General features: G+C 42.2%; 1 long non-coding RNA gene and 1 pseudogene across 1 annotated transcript; both read left to right on the top strand.

Moving 5' to 3' along the window:
* Positions 1 to 1,927: 1,927 nt before the first annotated feature.
* On the top strand, positions 1,928 to 5,382 carry LOC113031258 (uncharacterized). Its single transcript, XR_003273704.1, has 2 exons — positions 1,928 to 2,819; positions 4,328 to 5,382. It is a non-coding gene; the product is annotated as an uncharacterized LOC113031258 (long non-coding RNA).
* A 9,817-nt stretch (positions 5,383 to 15,199) lies between these two features.
* Positions 15,200 to 17,098, top strand: LOC113030960 (claudin-4-like; annotated as a pseudogene).
* Positions 17,099 to 17,354: the final 256 nt, after the last annotated feature.

Below are 17,354 nucleotides of genomic sequence, written 5' to 3'. Positions count from 1 at the left end.
ACACACTTGCACCCCAAGGCCCCGCATGTGTGGGTGGTTGTGGTGGAGTGGGAAGAGGGAGGGACTATTTTCATTTTCAACTGAACAATTCAAAGTAGGTGCATGGTAGTGCTGTGTCACAAAAAAAAATTAAATAAAAAATCCCTGGCGGGCCCATGGACATCTGCTCAAAGCCTCATGTTTCAACTTTTGATGAAATTATTTAAATTAGTCTGAACCAAGCCAAAGCTTGTATACTTTAACACATAGAAAACATAACACATGCAGTAATTAACACTATCCAGTTACTGTAGTGATTATTGTGAAGTACAAGCCAAATGACCCTATTTGATTCTGTATCATTATGCATCAAGCTTCTTTTACTTGTCTTAACAGTGTGTTTTTCATTATTAAATTAAACTAAATAGCAAACGCATGGCATCATTACTTGATGACGTCCACTGCACTATTTGTTCCTCCTCAAGCCGCAACCCTAAAACAGCAAACAGTTTTTCAGGTGGAGGCCTCTGATATTTTTCCTTCCTCAACTTTTACGTTTGTTCGTTTTTCACTAGATTTGCATTCAGCTAAGGTCAGTGTCATTATGGTAGCATGAAGGAATACCTGGAGCCTACAGGAGGTTGCACAGTTAGTCCAGCTCCTTCAGGATGCCACTTCAATATGTGCCATTGCCAAAAGGTTTGCTTTGTCTCCCAGCACAGCCTAAAGAAAATAGTGGAGTTTCAAGGAGATAGACAGTTGCTTTATAAGAGCTGGGCAGGGCTGTAGAAGGTCCTTAACTCATCGGCAGGGCCAGTATCTGCTCCTTTGTGTAAAGAGGAACAGAAATGACGGAGGTGGAGATAATTTTCCCCAGCAGGTCACTGATGTGAATGTCTTGAAACAGTGATCATAAACAGACTTGAATGCCCAACGTCCTTAAGTGGTCTTATGCTTACTGCTCATTACCGTGGAGCTAGATTTTTATCAAATTTTAAAGAATTAGTAGAGGTATGGTAAATGCAAACCGAGCCAATTAAATCATGGTGGCTCTAGAGTTAAGGAAATACTATGAAATTACTAAGTTTTACATGTCATATCCTAATTTTCATAATATAACACAATCTCACCCATAATCAAGGCAGAAATAAAGCAGCCAAAGTGATTCATTTGCTGATTTATTTGATTGCTTAATGTATGTGTGTGTTATGATTCCTATATTATCAAATGAATAAAACCTTTCCTCCCAAAAAACATGCTGCCTTTCCGCTCCAAGCTCCAAGTACTGCTGAAATAATGTGTGCAACCAGGCGTGCAGCGCGCATCCAGACAGGAAGAACAAAGTACACTGTAAAAAAAATCCGTAAAAATACAGTACAATCTACTGTATAAACGTGAAGGAATTTTCCGTATTAGTCATTTACAGGTATTTTGCTGTATTTCTCAACTACTGCAATGCATTGTGGGAAAAAGAACCTGAAAAGGAGGGAAAAGTAAGCGCAAGAGCAGCCATTAGGCTTCTTTCAGGCTTCATCTGGATTTTGGATTCTGAAGTTGGAGAAACTGCCTTCAAATTTCTGTAGTAAGTATTAAAACTCATGTTTCGTTTTATTAAAATAATGTTTTTCAAAAGACTCCATGTTTTTATTTAGAAAGAATTGTTAATTTATTTGTTAACTGGTTTCGGCTGTCTCCAGACAAGTCAGGAATATTTTGCTGACTCATTTTTTAAAATAATTGTTATTTAGGTTTAACATGACTTAAGCTTTATGTTAATTAATGTTAAAATAATTTTTACTGTGATACCACCAGTTTTGCCCTTCAGTGGCTGAACCAGTTTTCATAAATATTATAATTAGCTGTCTGTGTCTCTCTGGGTATTACACAGCTGTGACTGCTAACTAGCTAATTAGCGAAAGTCAGCGATGTGGATAAAAAAAAGTGAGAACTTCATGGTTCTAGAAATTATTCTAGGACTCTAATAAGTACTGTATCAATACCTGTGTTTTACAGTTGGCTCTACTGTACACTTTAAAGGGTTTCAGGCAAAGTTACACTAACCCTAGTTTAAGCCTCAGACCTTCCTGGCTGACGCTAGCAAATGCTAATGTTAGCCTCTGATTTGGGCTGCTAAAGTAAAGACTTTTAGCTAGCTGACCAGCATAGATTATTTCGGTGGTTAACAGACTGTAGTGGTAAAATTATTGAAAGTATAGTTTCACCTCAGCACATTTACAATTACAGTATGTCTATTTTGTAGCACATAGAAATGTTTAGTTAATATTTACAGACAGACACATTTTCCCTGTAACTGTGTTTTTACTCCAACATTTGTTGAAAATGTAATTTATGAAATGCTGAGCAGCATTTCTTGTATGTGGAATATTTTTGTCACCCCACTGTGCTAATGTGATTAAATACTAAAAATTATTACTAAAAAAATTCAATAATAAATCAATAATAACTATTTCTTGATTGAACTATAATGTAAGCGCAGTGCTGGTGTGCAGGGGCTCTATATGCCTTGTCTATATCAAGCTTTTAGCCAAATATAAGCAGAGATATTTGTATCTTTCTTAAAAATCCAGATCCTTACAGATTATTTGAGAAATGGATCAACAGCTATCACTACTTGAAGCACTTTAAGTCCTGCAGTGGAAAAATATCCCTTATTTCACCTTTGATCACACACTTTGGTTTTCCAGTGCAGAGCAATGGCCAAGAAAAGGAAAGACTTCCCCGAGTGAAAAAAAAGATGAAGATACAAGCTGGTGATGATCCAGAGCAGCTGGTCTCAGGAAATGAAGAAAAACCCTGATCACCTTCTCTACAAACACAAGGTGAGTTTAATGTTGTGGTTGATTTAGTTTTTCAAGGTATGTATGTTACTTTAATTATAAACTGCTTTTGTTGCAACAGAATGGTGTTATGTGTATGCAACTCTACGTGAATTATAATCCTTTGTAGGGCTGCGTGATATGACCAAAGTCTCATATCCCAATATAAGACGTATCTCTCCTGATAACGATATATATCACAAAATAGTGCATTTTCTGTAAATTCTGTGATTCTCGGGCAACTCGACTTATGTGAAATGTTTTCAGTTGGGCGTCGTGTACCAGGAGTCGAGTGTTTTGACCGATGCATGAAACTATACATTTTTAGACATGAGTTTAAATGGCCGCCATTTTCTTTCTGAGTATTTATTAGACGGCGTGCTGCAAGGAAAAGCCTGTTCTAACGTTTGAGTCTAAGGATTATTTTGAGCACCTGACGACTCTTTTTTGCTTTTCATTCGTAAACTCTCTCGAAACTCTTTCATGTGATTCTTGTGTAGGTGGTTAAGGAGGGCAGGGATAGCTCAGTAGGTAGAGTGGTGGCCCCATGATCGGAAGGTCGGGGGTTCGACTCCACTGAACGGCTACCCTGAGGTACCCCTGAGCAAGGTACCGTCCCTTCACACTGCTCCCCGGGCGCTGCACTGGTGGCTGCCCACTGCTTCACTGGGTGAATGGGTTAAATGCAGAGGAACTATTTCCCTATGGGGACTAACAAGCTCACTTTACACTTTACACTTTGTCGTGTTCGAGTGGTGGTGGGGACCAGTTTGTGGCATAATTTGCATAGTACAGTTTTCTGGGGCGTGTCAGACTTTTCATAACCAAACCATGTCCATGCTACAGAGGTAGCCCCTCATTTAACAATAAGGTCCTCGATTTCTTTTGACTGGTCCTTCTGGTTCTGCCTCATCCTTGCTGGCCATGCTGGTATTCTCTGTGCCTTCATCTGCGTGGTGACTGTAAGCGCCATTTATAGTTACTTGATGTTTTTATTTGAGGTCATTTGTTTGATGCATATTCTGAAATTTTATGTTTGAGAATAATGTATATCATTTCAGTTTAGTTTGAAAAGTCTCAACAGAAACTTGAGCTTTATTGTGAAAGGTTTATGTGGAAAATAAACAAGCGGACGGCGGAGCCACACGATGGTTTTATCCTCATTGTTGGTAACGAAAGTACGCGTAAAAACAGTCACTTGTCCGTCCATAGTGTGGTTATTTTAAGTATAAGAGAAGGAGAGAACTTTAAGAAATAATATAGCAACTACAGTGACCATCAAAACCATGAAAAAAATATTGCCGTAAACAGTTTATTTTGCAACACCACAAAACAAAGAATAGTGTATAATATGAAACGATAGACATTTTTATATCGTAATCTGATATATATCGTCATATCGCACAGCCCTAATCCTTTTTTTGTTTATGTGGTTTATGCTCTAGGTAAAAAAAAATTATAAAAATACAAACTTTTTAAAAATGTCTTGTTGTTTCTCTTTTTTTCCTCAGAATAAATTGCGACTAGTCTCAATGGCTGATTTGGAGGAGCAACACAGCGACACGTTAATCCCGACTGCTGCAGTTCCTGTATGAACTGAGCAACTCTTAAAATCCAAGGAAAAGCTGAGTGTATTTTACTTAAAGCTCAGATGGACCTTGATGTACTAACATGCAGGCTGCATTCAGGACTTTGTCACACTGTTATATGAAGAGCGGTAACAAGACTTTGTAGTAATTTGTCTTACTATTGTCTTATTTGTTGTGATTTAGGGTCTGTGCGCACAAGCAGAGGTTTTTGTTTGTAACTGTAACCTCGTTTTCAGAGCCTTGTCTAACATTTAATGGTCATGAAATATGTCAGACTTTTTCCTCTACTTAACCAGCTTAGAGAATTTGAACACCGTGGAGAAAAAGGTGTGCATTAAGGATTTTGAACTATGATGTTTAAGTGTTGTCACTGCTGAGGATTCGTGGACACAGATCCTTATTCACTATGCTGCTGTTTACAGTTTAACTTTTCATCAGAACAAGCACTTCTAATTATACTTTGCTCCTCACTGACAAAACAAGTCCCGTAAATACACTTTTATCTTTAAGTTTGGGACAGTAATCTGTCTTAATTTATTATGTGTTGTAGTTATCATATGGGGAAAAGTCCTGTGGTTATCCATCAGTCCTGTTCGAATAAACCCAAAGTTCAGGAACATCTTCTTTAGATCTGTTCAGTTGTATTCATGTGGCACCACTTAAACAGTCAACAAATTTTGACTCAAGTATGTTATATTGTAAGGTAAAGAGCCCAAAGAGTTAATCTCAGACAAATGTTCACACAAATGTGAATTACATTCACTTCATTAATGAAGTGAATGCAATTCAGTAATCAAAGGTGTTTGGCTATAACTGACTACATGTGTATACTGTATCATAAGTGGACAGAGATGGATGTAAACCACACCTTAACCATTTGGCTGAGGCAAAACTACCACAAGGCAGTGATTCTAACTAAAAGGTACTCTGGATATTATTAAATGTGAACATGTCGTTAAATATGACATTTTTTGTTTGTCAGGTGTCCTGTTTGAAGAAAACACTTGGTAGCCACTTGAATGAATGTAAATAAACACATTTACATGAGGGCAACCTGATTTCAAGGAAATAAAAATGCTCAAATTTGAAAGCTTGTGAGTTATTTTGTTCATGTATCAGCTGTTTAGTAGTTTTATGACAAGATGGATGCTGTCATTATATTTAAGTATAGTGTTTGAGTTAAGGAGAATAAAAGAATATTTAACATTAATTGTACCAATGTTGTTGTGTACGAAGCACAAATTAATTTAAGTTTTAATTTATGAATTTTTGAGTACATGGTGTACTAGGTTGTAATTGCATAGAAATGTACGTTTAAGGATATAAAGAACTATATTTAATGAGTTACAGTGAAAAGAAGTGCTTGGAAATAGTAATATAAACAGAAATTTCAATTTTTCTATTAACGGAAAATATCAGTTAATGATACAGAAAATATACTGTGAATAAACGGAATTTTCTGTTTTATAGCTGAAGGAAATGTCCGTAAATAGTACAGAGAGTATACTGTAAATCTACAGAATTTTCCGTTTTATCATTTACAGAAAGGTCCGTCAAACCTCCGTAAAAAAACAGAAAATGTACTGGCAGAAAATTACCAGGACATTTTCTGTTTTTCTACGGAATATTTTTTTACAGTGTAGGAAAAACAATATTTCCTCCAAGGGCAGAGAGAAGAAATGACCAAAGTATAGCAATCTTTCTCCTTAGATACATCTAACCTTTACATTATTGCCATCTTGTGGCCACAGTCTGCTATTGTTGATGAAAACTGATTACCTCAATCTCTGGCAGACTCTCACTTTAATCTGGCTGTGTCCATCTCCCGATTACACTGACTGAGCTGGGCAAGCTGAGACACCAGCAGCAGTATAATTGTAGTGCAGTATAATTAAAAAAACAAAACTAAATGTGTGTTTGTTTTTACATGTGTTGTAAAAACAAAAGTAATTAGTTACAGTTTCTAGTTCTTCAACAAAAAAGTAACTGAGTTAGTAACTGAGTTACAGTATTATAAAAGTAATTAATTACTAGGAAAAGTAACTTTATTACTTTAAACTGCATTTCATTTCCGACATACAAATCCTCTTTCCCATTAATATAACACTGCACTCATGGGTGAAAAAGGAACAGGAAGAAGAACAAATTCTTATTAGCACCTGCCCCCTATCTGAAATCTAATTATCCCTACAAGAGGGCGCCAACAACCCCAAAAACACTCTTGCATTGTTACATATCAAGACATGTTAAACTAAACAATAAATCAGTATAATCAACAATATACAACACTACTAGATGGCAAAGAAATATTGTTCCTTCCACATTTAGCCCAAATTAATTTTGTGTTCTTCATACTGATTTATCATTTTAAGTATTTAACACATTTTAAAACTGTGCATATTTGAGATTGAGATTATCTCGAAGAGAATTCCATATTCTTATACCTTTAACTGTCGGACACATTTGCCTTTGTGTAGTCCAGACATCCAGAGGCCCCAGAGCATGAGGACCCAAGGAGGAGAGGGGTTGCAGTGGCGTGCCCGCGGGCTCTGCCGGCAGCCAGCTGTGCCAGAGAGGACCAGGCCTCAGGCCCAGAGCCCAGAGGGCACCCCACCCCCCGGAAGGGACCCAGCCAGGCCACAGGTGCCAGGCCCCGCCAATCGGCCACCAGGAGTGAGTCGGTACATATGAGCGCCCAGCCCCAGGCACCAAGAACCACCAACACACCAACGTCTGAGGGCATCAACCACCGGCAGGGAGTGTGGTGAGGAGAGATAGGCCTCCATTCCTTGGAGAGCCTGAGATGTACACAGAGAGGTGGAGTCTAAGACCCAAGCTGACATATAGACACAGACGAACAGGCGCACGCAGACACAAACGTGCATTCCCACTCCCATATACACAAATAAATACTTGGCACTCACCTGACGTGGAGACAGACACAAATAGAGACTGCACACAAAGTCACACTCCCCAAACATACTCCATATCCCAATTCCAGGTACCCCTGCCTCCAGAGGGGCAAACTGCACCCGGACCCAGGAGATGTAACCCTTCTCTCTGGGGTGGAGGAAAGCAGACCGCCTCCTTATCTGCAGTAGCAGGGAGGCCCCGCATCCCAGACCCCAATCTGACGGCCAGAACCTCCTCCCAGCCCCCCAGCCCCGACGGTTAACAGAACGGGGGGGTGTAAAGACCCCGAACCTCCCTCCACCTGCTCATATGTAGTGTTGCTGCGTGCTGTTCTAAAGTGCATTTAAAACACAGGAGGGCATGGTGCTTCCTGCCACAGAGCAGCATGGCTCCTCCCGAAAACTCTCAGTGTCTATATGCATTTAAAAATGAGGGTAGGGCACCAGCGCCTATGTGGGTTTGAATACACAGACCATCTTGTGGACACTGTATAACGGCACGTTATACAGGGAGTGCAGAATTATTAGGCAAATGAGTATTTTGTCCACATCATCCTCTTCGTGCATGTTGTCTTACTCCAAGCTGTATAGGCTCGAAAGCCTACTACCAATTAAGCATATTAGGTGATGTGCATCTCTGTAATGAGAAGGGGTGTGGTCTAATGACATCAACACCCTATATCAGGTGTGCATAATTATTAGGCAACGTCCTTTCCTTTGGCAAAATGGGTCAAAAGAAGGACTTGACAGGCTCAGAAAAGTCAAAAATAGTGAGAAAAAAGCAAGTAAGATGGCGCCGAGTATGGCAGCCTCGTCGCGAGCTCCCCCAAGCAACGGCTTTCTTCTGTGTTTAATTTTACTTTTCCTTTATTTTTTCACGAGCAGCACTTGTCTCCTTGTGTACGACCGACAAACCTTACTGGACATAAAAGACGGTCTTTCTTATAACTTTCCGGAGTTCAAGTTTTGCAACACGGACGCTCCATTTGCAGACCCCCCATTCATCTCACCTGAGACGCCTTTGTTCCCTGTCCCTGGAGGCCGCAAATGCCGACGCAGAGGGAGAAGATCTGGCGTTCTGGTTCGACTGAGACGGCGCACTAACAGACCACCGTTACCCAGTTTATTACTGGCTAATGTGCAGTCTCTGGAGAACAAGCTGTGCGAGCTTCGGGCACGGATCTCATTCCAGCGAGAGATGCGGGACTGCTGCGTGATCTGCCTCACAGAAACCTGGCTATCGGACAAGGTACTGGACTCCGCAATACAACTGCCGGGGTTCTCTGTGCACCGCGCGGACAGGTCACAGGATCTTACTGGGAAAAGCAGAGGCGGTGGTGTGTGTTTCATGATCAACAACAGCTGGTGTGATTATGCGAACGTGCACCCGGTCAAATCCTTCTGCTCACCGGACCTGGAGTACCTGATGATTAAGTGCCGGCCATTCTGGCTACCGAGGGAATTTACAGCAGTGATTATTACGGCTGTTTACATTCCCCCACAAGCAGACACTGACCGTGCACTCAGGGAACTGTACAGCGCGATCAGCAGTGAGGAAACCGCACACCCAGAGGCAGCGTTTATCACAGCCGGAGACTTTAATAAGGGAAACCTGAAGAAAGTCTCACCAAAACTCCATCAACACATTCTTTTTAACACATGTGGAAACCGGCTACTCGACCACTGTTACACCTCTTTCCGGGATGCGTACAAAGCCCTCCCCCGCGCCCCATTCGGCCAATCAGATCACTGCTCCATCCTGCTCCTGCCCGCCTACAGGCAGAAGCTGAAACAGGAAGCTCCAACCAGGAGGGCGGTGCACTGTTGGACGGACCAATCGGAGTCTGCGCTGCGGGACTGTTTTGATCACGCAGACTGGGAAGTGTTTAACGTGGCCGCTAAAGACATTGATGAGTACACAGACTCAGTCTGTGGATTTATCAGGAAATGCGTGGAAGATGTCGTCCCATCCAGAACAGTTAAATCCTTCCCAAATCAAAAACCCTGGATTAATGGAGATGTTCGCGCGGCACTGGCGGCACGGAACACCGCCTTTGCCTCCGCGAACACATCGGACTACAAACACGCACATTACCAACTCCGGAAGACGATCAAAGCAGCCAAACGTGAGTACAGGGACAGGGTGGAGCAACAGTTTGACAACCCTCGGAGTATGTGGCAGGGACTAAACACGATCGCAGACTTTAGAGGGAAAACCAGCACACCGCAGACTACGGCCTCTCTGTGTGAGGATCTAAACGTATTCTACGCTAGATTCGACACAGCGAACACCATGAGACCGGACAGTGTGCGCACCGCGGATGACGTCAGTGCGCACACTGTGTCTGAGGAGGATGTGCGGAAGTGCTTCAGGAAGGTGAACGCGCGCAAAGCTACTGGTCCGGATGGGATTCCCGACCGCGTCCTCAAGTCATGCGCGGTTCAACTGGCTGGAGTGTTCACACACATCTTCAACCTGCTTCAAAATGGCCACCATCGTCCCTGTACCCAAATCCTCCACCATCTCCTCATTGAACGACTAGCGACCTGTAGCCCTGACCCCCATCGTGAGCAAATGCTTCGAGAAGCTGGTCAGGGACTTCATCTGCTCTGCACTACCCGACTCACTGGACCCTCTACAGTTTGCATACCGCCACAACAGGTCCACTGATGATGCCATAGCCCTGACACTACACACTGCCCTGTCACACCTGGAGAAGAGAGACACGTATGTGAGGATGCTGTTTGTAGATTACAGCTCAGCATTCAATACCATCGTTCCCTCGAAGCTGGACAGGAAACTGCAGGATCTAGGACTGAGCAGCTCCCTCTGCAGCTGGATCCTTAGCTTCCTGTCTGACAGACGCCAAGTGGTCAGACTGGGCAGCATCACCTCATCCCCCATCACACTGAACACTGGTGCTCCACAGGGGTGTGTACTGAGCCCTCTCCTGTACTCACTCTACACCTACGACTGCACAGCCACTAACAACTCCAACATCATTGTGAAGTTCGCGGACGACACTACAGTGGTGGGTCTTATCACCAACGGTGATGAGACGGCTTACAGGGAGGAGGTCAGCGCCCTGACCCACTGGTGTCAAGACAACCATCTCACCCTCAACGTCGCAAAGACAAAGGAGTTGATAGTGGACTTCCGGAGGTGCAGAGAAGTACACACCCCCATCACCATCAACGGCGCTGCTGTGGAGAGAGTGAGCAGCTTCCGGTTCCTTGGAGTACATCTGGCTGAGGATCTTACGTGGTCAGTACACATAAACAAAACAGTGAAGAAGGCGCAGCAGCGCCTCTTCTTTCTCAGGAGACTGAAAAGATTCGGCATGAGCCCCCGCATCCTCAGGACCTTCTATCACTGTGCCATTGAGAGCATCCTCACTGGATGCATCACCACCTGGTATGGCAACAGCACCGCCTACAACTGCAAAGCTCTCCAGCGAGTAGTGCGGTGCTCTGAACGGATAATTGGAGGCAGAGGTGGGACCAAGTCATTGTTTTGCAAGTCTCAAGTAAGTCTCAAGTCTTTATCCTCAAGTCTCAAGTCAAGTCTCAAGTAATGTCAGGCAAGTCAGAGTCGAGTCTCAAGTCACTGGTGTAAAAGTCCGAGTCAAGTCACAAGTCTGAAACTTTGAATTTCAAGTCCTTTCGAGTCTTTAAAAAAAACAAACGAAAAAATAATGTTGCAGTTATGCTAAATGTAAATATTAGACCATGTAATTTTAAAATCTGTGTTTTTCTCAACACATACAAAATAGTGAACTTAGAAAATATACACAAATTGTGAAATTGCACCTCTTTAAAATGCAGCTCAATTAAACCTAGCTCCAAGAATAATTTTCACCGACAGTTCTGAGATAAGCTGCATGTTGTTCTTGGATGCGCTTGTAGGACCAGCTTTAAAATCGCATGACAAAAATATCATACACATTAAAAAAAACTGTATCACCAACGTAGCCTGGAAAACATTTGCTAGTTAGATGAAGTCAGCTATCTCATCTTAGCATATTTATATGCATATTTATAATTATACGGTTCTTGGAGTGAGTGCATACACTCATGAAGTTTAGTAACTTCCGGTCACTGCAACAAGCCCAGGTACAGTTTACCGACGGATGGGTGCAGGACCTTGAAATGCACCGTGTAGAACGAAAGACCATCGTACGTATCATAAGTTTACCAGTCTCACAAATCGTCTTCATAAATACACATTCGTTAACCGTTTATTAATATAACCTTTGAGCTCAACGGTAATTAATTAGTAGTGGAAATAATTTCTGGTAGCATCACAGAAATGTAGCAGTGACAATAATACTGTATGCTGTAATCGTACTGGACAATTAGTGATACAAAAAACCTGTTTTATCCTGTGAATAAAAGTATGTGTTTTTGTCAGTGTACCATAATAACAGAAGCGAAACGCAATATTGTGTCAGGATAATTTACTATTTATGCACAATAAATAAAGGAGCATAGCGCGACAATTTCTGTTCAGCGCCAGACTTGCTTGTAACCTATATCACCAGTTATGTTAAGAAAAATGACGTATTAACTACAACAGCAGACTGACCTTCGTGTAAATGCTTGGAGCAGACTAACCTGTGAGCTGGAGTGTTCTAGGACGTTATATTTGATCTTTGAATGGCTGCAATCCAGTCGCCTCTTTGTTACTTTGGAAACATGGCTCGAACAATTTCTCTTCAACGACGTAATCCGATAACAACCGATCTCTTTACCCGTCGGCTTCCCGTGGCTGTCATGCGACCGGCTATTGCAGTTAATAATACAACAGCTTCTTGACATTTTTGTGTTTCTTTTTATCGCTGTGTGACTGATTTTAATTGAAAGCCTGCGTGCGCTAGTACCGCTTGCCACGAGTTCCCAGAATCCTTTGCGGTTCTACCCGTGAATGACGTCACATTTTCAATCTCCATATAATATGCATGTTAAATTTTATATTTGGGGTAAAATATCAAGTCTTTTCAAGTAAACCGGTTCAAGTCCAATTCAAGTCCCAAGTCATTGGTGTAAAAGTCCAAGTCAAGTCACAAGTCTTAGAACATTTTTTCAAGTCAAGTCTAAAGTCATAAAATTAATGACTCGAGTCTGACTCGAGTCCAAGTCATGTGACTCGAGTCCACACCTCTGATTGGAGGTGAGCTTCCCTCCCTCCAAGACATCTACAGGAAGCGGTGCCTGAGGAAAGCGGGGAGGATCATCAAGGACTCCAGTCACCCCAGCCATAAACTGTTCAGACTACTTCCCTCAGGAAGGAGGTTCCGCAGCATCCGGTCCCGTACCAGCAGACTGAGAGACAGCTTTTTCCATCAGGCCATCAGACTGCTGAACACTTCATAGACACCTCAGCTTCACTACTGGAACTTCAACACTATGCACTCCACACTGTATATAAATGCCACTTGTTTTGCACATATTCAACTCTGTATATTTTTATATATTTTATTTATTATTTTTTTACTATTTAATTTGTAAAAATGTGTATACACACACACACACACACACACACACACACACGTAGGATAATATTTAGTATACACATCCAGGAATGCATACACTATTATATATTGTACATATATTTATTAGTTCAGATTAGCCATTCTTGTATTTTGCTCGTTTGTGTTGTTGTGTTTTGCATATCTCCGTTGCTTGTGGGGCTCGCACACAAGAATTTCACTCACATGTGCTGTGCCAGTGTGCCTGCACATGTGATGTGACAATAAAAGTGATTTGATTTGATTTGATTTGATTTGATCTTGCAGAGGGATGCAGCAGTCTCAAAATTGCAAAGCTTCTGAAGCGTGATCATCGAACAATCAAGCGTTTCATTCAAAATAGTCAACAGGGTCGCAAGAAGCGTGTGGAAAAACCAAGGTGCAAAATAACTGACCATGAACTGAGAAAAGTCAAGCGTGCAGCTGCCAAGATGCCACTTGCCACCAGTTTGGCCATATTTCAGAGCTGCAACATCACTGGAGTGCCCAAAAGCACAAGGTGTGCAATACTCAGAGACATGGCCAAGGTAAGAAAGGCTGAAAGACGACCACCACTGAACAAGACACACAAGCTGAAACGTCAAGACTGGGCCAAGAAATATCTCAAGACTGGTTTTTCTAAGGTTTTATGGACTGATGAAATGAGAGTGAGTCTTGATGGGCCAGATGAATGGGCCCGTGGCTGGATTGGTAAAGGGCAGAGAGCTCCAGTCCGACTCAGACGCCAGCAAGGTGGAGGTGGAGTACTGGTTTGGGCTGGTATCATCAAAGATGAGCTTGTGGGGCCTTTTCGGGTTGAGGATGGAGTCAAGCTCAACTCCCAGTCCTACTGCCAGTTTCTGGAAGACACCTTCTTCAAGCAGTGGTACAGGAAGAAGTCTGCATCCTTCAAGAAAAACATGATTTTCATGCAGGACAATGCTCCATCACACGCGTCCAAGTACTCCACAGCGTGGCTGGCAAGAAAGGGTATAAAAGAAGAAAAACTAATGACATGGCCTCCTTGTTCACCTGATCTGAACCCCATTGAGAACCTGTGGTCCATCATCAAATGTAAGATTTACAAGGAGGGAAAACAGTACACCTCTCTGAACAGTGTCTGGGAGGCTGTGGTTGCTGCTGCACGCAATGTTGATGGTGAACCATCAAAACACTGACAGAATCCATGGATGGCAGGCTTTTGAGTGTCCTTGCAAAGAAAGGTGGCTATATTGGTCGCTGATTTATTTTTGTTTTGTTTTTGAATGTCAGAAATGTATATTTGTGAATGTGGACATGTTATATTGGTTTCACTGGTAAAAATAAATAATTGAAATGGGTATATATTTGTTTTTTGTTAAGTTGCCTAATAATTAGTAATAGTCACCTGCACACACAGATATCCCCCTAAAATAGCTAAAACTAAAAACAAACTAAAAACTACTTCCAAAAACATTCAGCTTTGATATTAATGAGTTTTTTGGGTTCATTGAGAACATGGTTGTTGTTCAATAATAAAATTATTCCTCAAAAATAAAACTTGCCTAATAATTCTGCACTCCCTGTACAGCGTCCAGAAGGCCCTATATGTATGTGTCATGAGAGGATGAGTAATGTGGATGTCTAGGTTGCAGAATAAAATTGAGGCACAGGCGACCAAAAGGGGACAGAGGGGGAGTGCCTCCCCTGCACCCTGGTGACACACCTGCACCCCAAGCCCTGTGTGTGTGTGTGGGTGTGGTGGAGCGGGAAGAGGGAGGCAGCTGAGGATGGGAAGAAAGAGAGGGGCAAACGGCCCCTCTCTTTCTTCCCTCCCTGGGGCCAGCTCCCCCCCTGACTCCAGTAGGCACCCCCACACTCTGGAACGCACCAGGGCAAGGGGGCCCAGACCCATCCGGACCGGCGCCCACAGCAGCAGCACCGCCCCACAGAGTCCGGAACAGCCCACCCGACCCCAGCGCAGAGAAGACTGCGCCCACCCCATCATCCAATAATCTCCCTCTTTAATGATTTTCAACTGCTTCCATCAGGTCGTCGTTCTAAAGTGCCTTGTTGTGGAAGTTTTCCATTAAATAAAGCCTGCAGACAAGCGGTGAGCGGAAGCTAACATTCTTTAATCCAAACACACAAAGAACAGAAAACCAAGTTGGTGGAGAGCCTGCATGACCGCAGGGCAGGCGATCAGCAGAGTCTCACTGAGCCTAGCATGGCTCACAGTTACATACCTTCTTCAGGAACAAAAGGCAGTACACAGCTGTTTCACACCTTAAGGTTCACACTCCCTTGCGACCTCCCAGAGTCCTCGAAGAGACAAAAGATTCTTCCTGTGGAGCTGTCTGCTTCCCCCAACTTCCTTACCCCCACCATTTGTCTTAATGTATGAGTGTGAGACTTGTTAAAATTCAGTGGCACCAAGCCTTATACAATAAATTAATGCGATTAATACATAAGTAAAAGAAATTCCTATACAGCCTGCAGTGAAGACAAAGAGACATAGATTGTCTTTTGTACCTACTGCTATTATCATGGTTAATAACACTAAACCATAAGTGTTGTTGCCATTGCACACTGCACTTTTTTTTGATGATAAAATTTAGGTTGTGTTGTCGGGGCTTATATTTTTTGTGTTGTGTTTTTTTTTATTTTTATATTACTGTATGGACATACTGCAAATCAATTTCCCATTCAGGACACAAAAGTTACCATTGACCACCACCACCTCCACCATTGATGGAAAACACGTTTTCAACACTGCAGGTTACCTGGTGTAATGTTTTTCAGCTAAAAAGAAACATGGTCTGACTCCTACCCAACTATATAAAGAGTAACTGAAGGTTAAATACAGCTAACATGTCTTGTTTTAAGCCAGGCACTCACACCTCCGCTCCGCTGCGTCTCAGCCACCATCGCTGTGGCAGAAAGAGAGATAGAGCCAGAGCAGGGGAGAGCGAGCTGGAACAAACCATTCTTTTTTTCTTTTTTTTCTTTTTTTGGAGGGGGGGATATCTATACTCTTGTTGTTAAAATATTACGTCTCAATCTGTATGAATTTATGGTTTTTATATTTTTAGTAGTGTGTCATGCAAACAGTAAATATTGTCAATAAAAAAGTAAGAAATCTTTGGGGGTGCTTTGATTCATTTTGGGGAGGCTTCAGCACACCCAAAAATGGGCTAAAAACGCCCCTGGTTCCCAGAGGTAAGGGACAAATGCAATCACATGTCAGGATGCTGTAAACGGACCAAATTTCAGCCAGAAGAACAACTGAGATAAAATTAGTTCTCTGGTCTTTGTTAATCAATTAATTTTAAAAATGTTAAGTCTTTTAAGTCCTACCCCCAAATTATTTTCTTAAAATTGAATTTAAGTCTAAATTCAAATTTATTTAGTTTTTTTTCCTTCTAGTAGTGCATAGAGAGTGAGAGAGAGAGAGAGAGAGAGAGAGAGAGAGAGAGAGAGAGAGAGAGAGAGAGATGTATGATAATGATAAGGGGCCTCAACACAGGCTTCATATGGACACACCCCCAAGTGGGTGAGAAAGCCACAACCCATTTGCGTTTAGTGTTTAGGATGCATAAAACCCTGCCTGATGAGCAGTTACTAACAAGATCAATTACTGCAGCTCTGAAGCACACACCAACTTACTGTTTTGAACAGATTAAAGATCTTCATTATGGATGCTGGTAGAAGACAGATTTTGGGTTTGGCTTTAGCCATCAACGGTGTATTGGGGACCATCATGATCTGTGCTCTCCCTGCCTGGAAAGTCTTCATTAATACTGTGTACCATCATGGAATTTATGGGGCATGGCATGGTTTGTGGAAAATCTGTACAATATACGCCACAGGCAAGATGGAATGCGTTGAGTATGAAGTTGTAGTTCCAGAACTAGTAGATGACACCATGAAAGCTATCAGAGCACTCGTGATTATCGCAATCCTCAGTGGGATCTTTGGAATCCTGCTTGGTGTGGCCGGGAACAAGCGCATTAACTTCATGTTGGATGATGGGCAAAAACGCAAAGTGGGCTTTGCTTCTGGAGTTGTCTTCATCATTGCAGGTTTCTTGGTGCTCATACCTGTCTGCTGGATGGCCAACATCACCATTCGTCAGTCCTACATGTTCAGACATGACAGTAGTGGCAGCATAAAGCTGGGAGCCTCACTCTACATTGGCTGGTTCACTACTGGGCTTCTGTTCCTGGGAGGAGGCCTGCTCCTGATACCGTCATACTGAATGTACAGTTGAGTAGTTCAGTGCTCACTCTGTGTAAAGCATTAATTATCTCACCTATGTAAGGCTTGCTTTTAGATATCCGCCACAAAAGAAATGTTTTCATAATTATTTCATAAATATGATCTTCTGTTTTTCCCCTCAGAACAATAATACAGCCTGAAATGTAATGAAAATAAGGAGAAATGTTAGCACTGAGTGTGTAACTTACGTTCTTCTTTTATCCCCCCCTCCCCCTGTGATATTATTACGCTGTGCATCTAATATTCCTATAGAATGTGTATCAAGTGGTTTAA

The sequence above is a fragment of the Astatotilapia calliptera genome, chromosome 10 (assembly GCF_900246225.1).
Source record: "Astatotilapia calliptera chromosome 10, fAstCal1.2, whole genome shotgun sequence".
Classification (NCBI taxonomy): domain Eukaryota; kingdom Metazoa; phylum Chordata; class Actinopteri; order Cichliformes; family Cichlidae; genus Astatotilapia; species Astatotilapia calliptera.
Note: the sequence above shows the minus strand (reverse complement) of the source record. Positions and strands in the feature narration are given on the sequence as shown.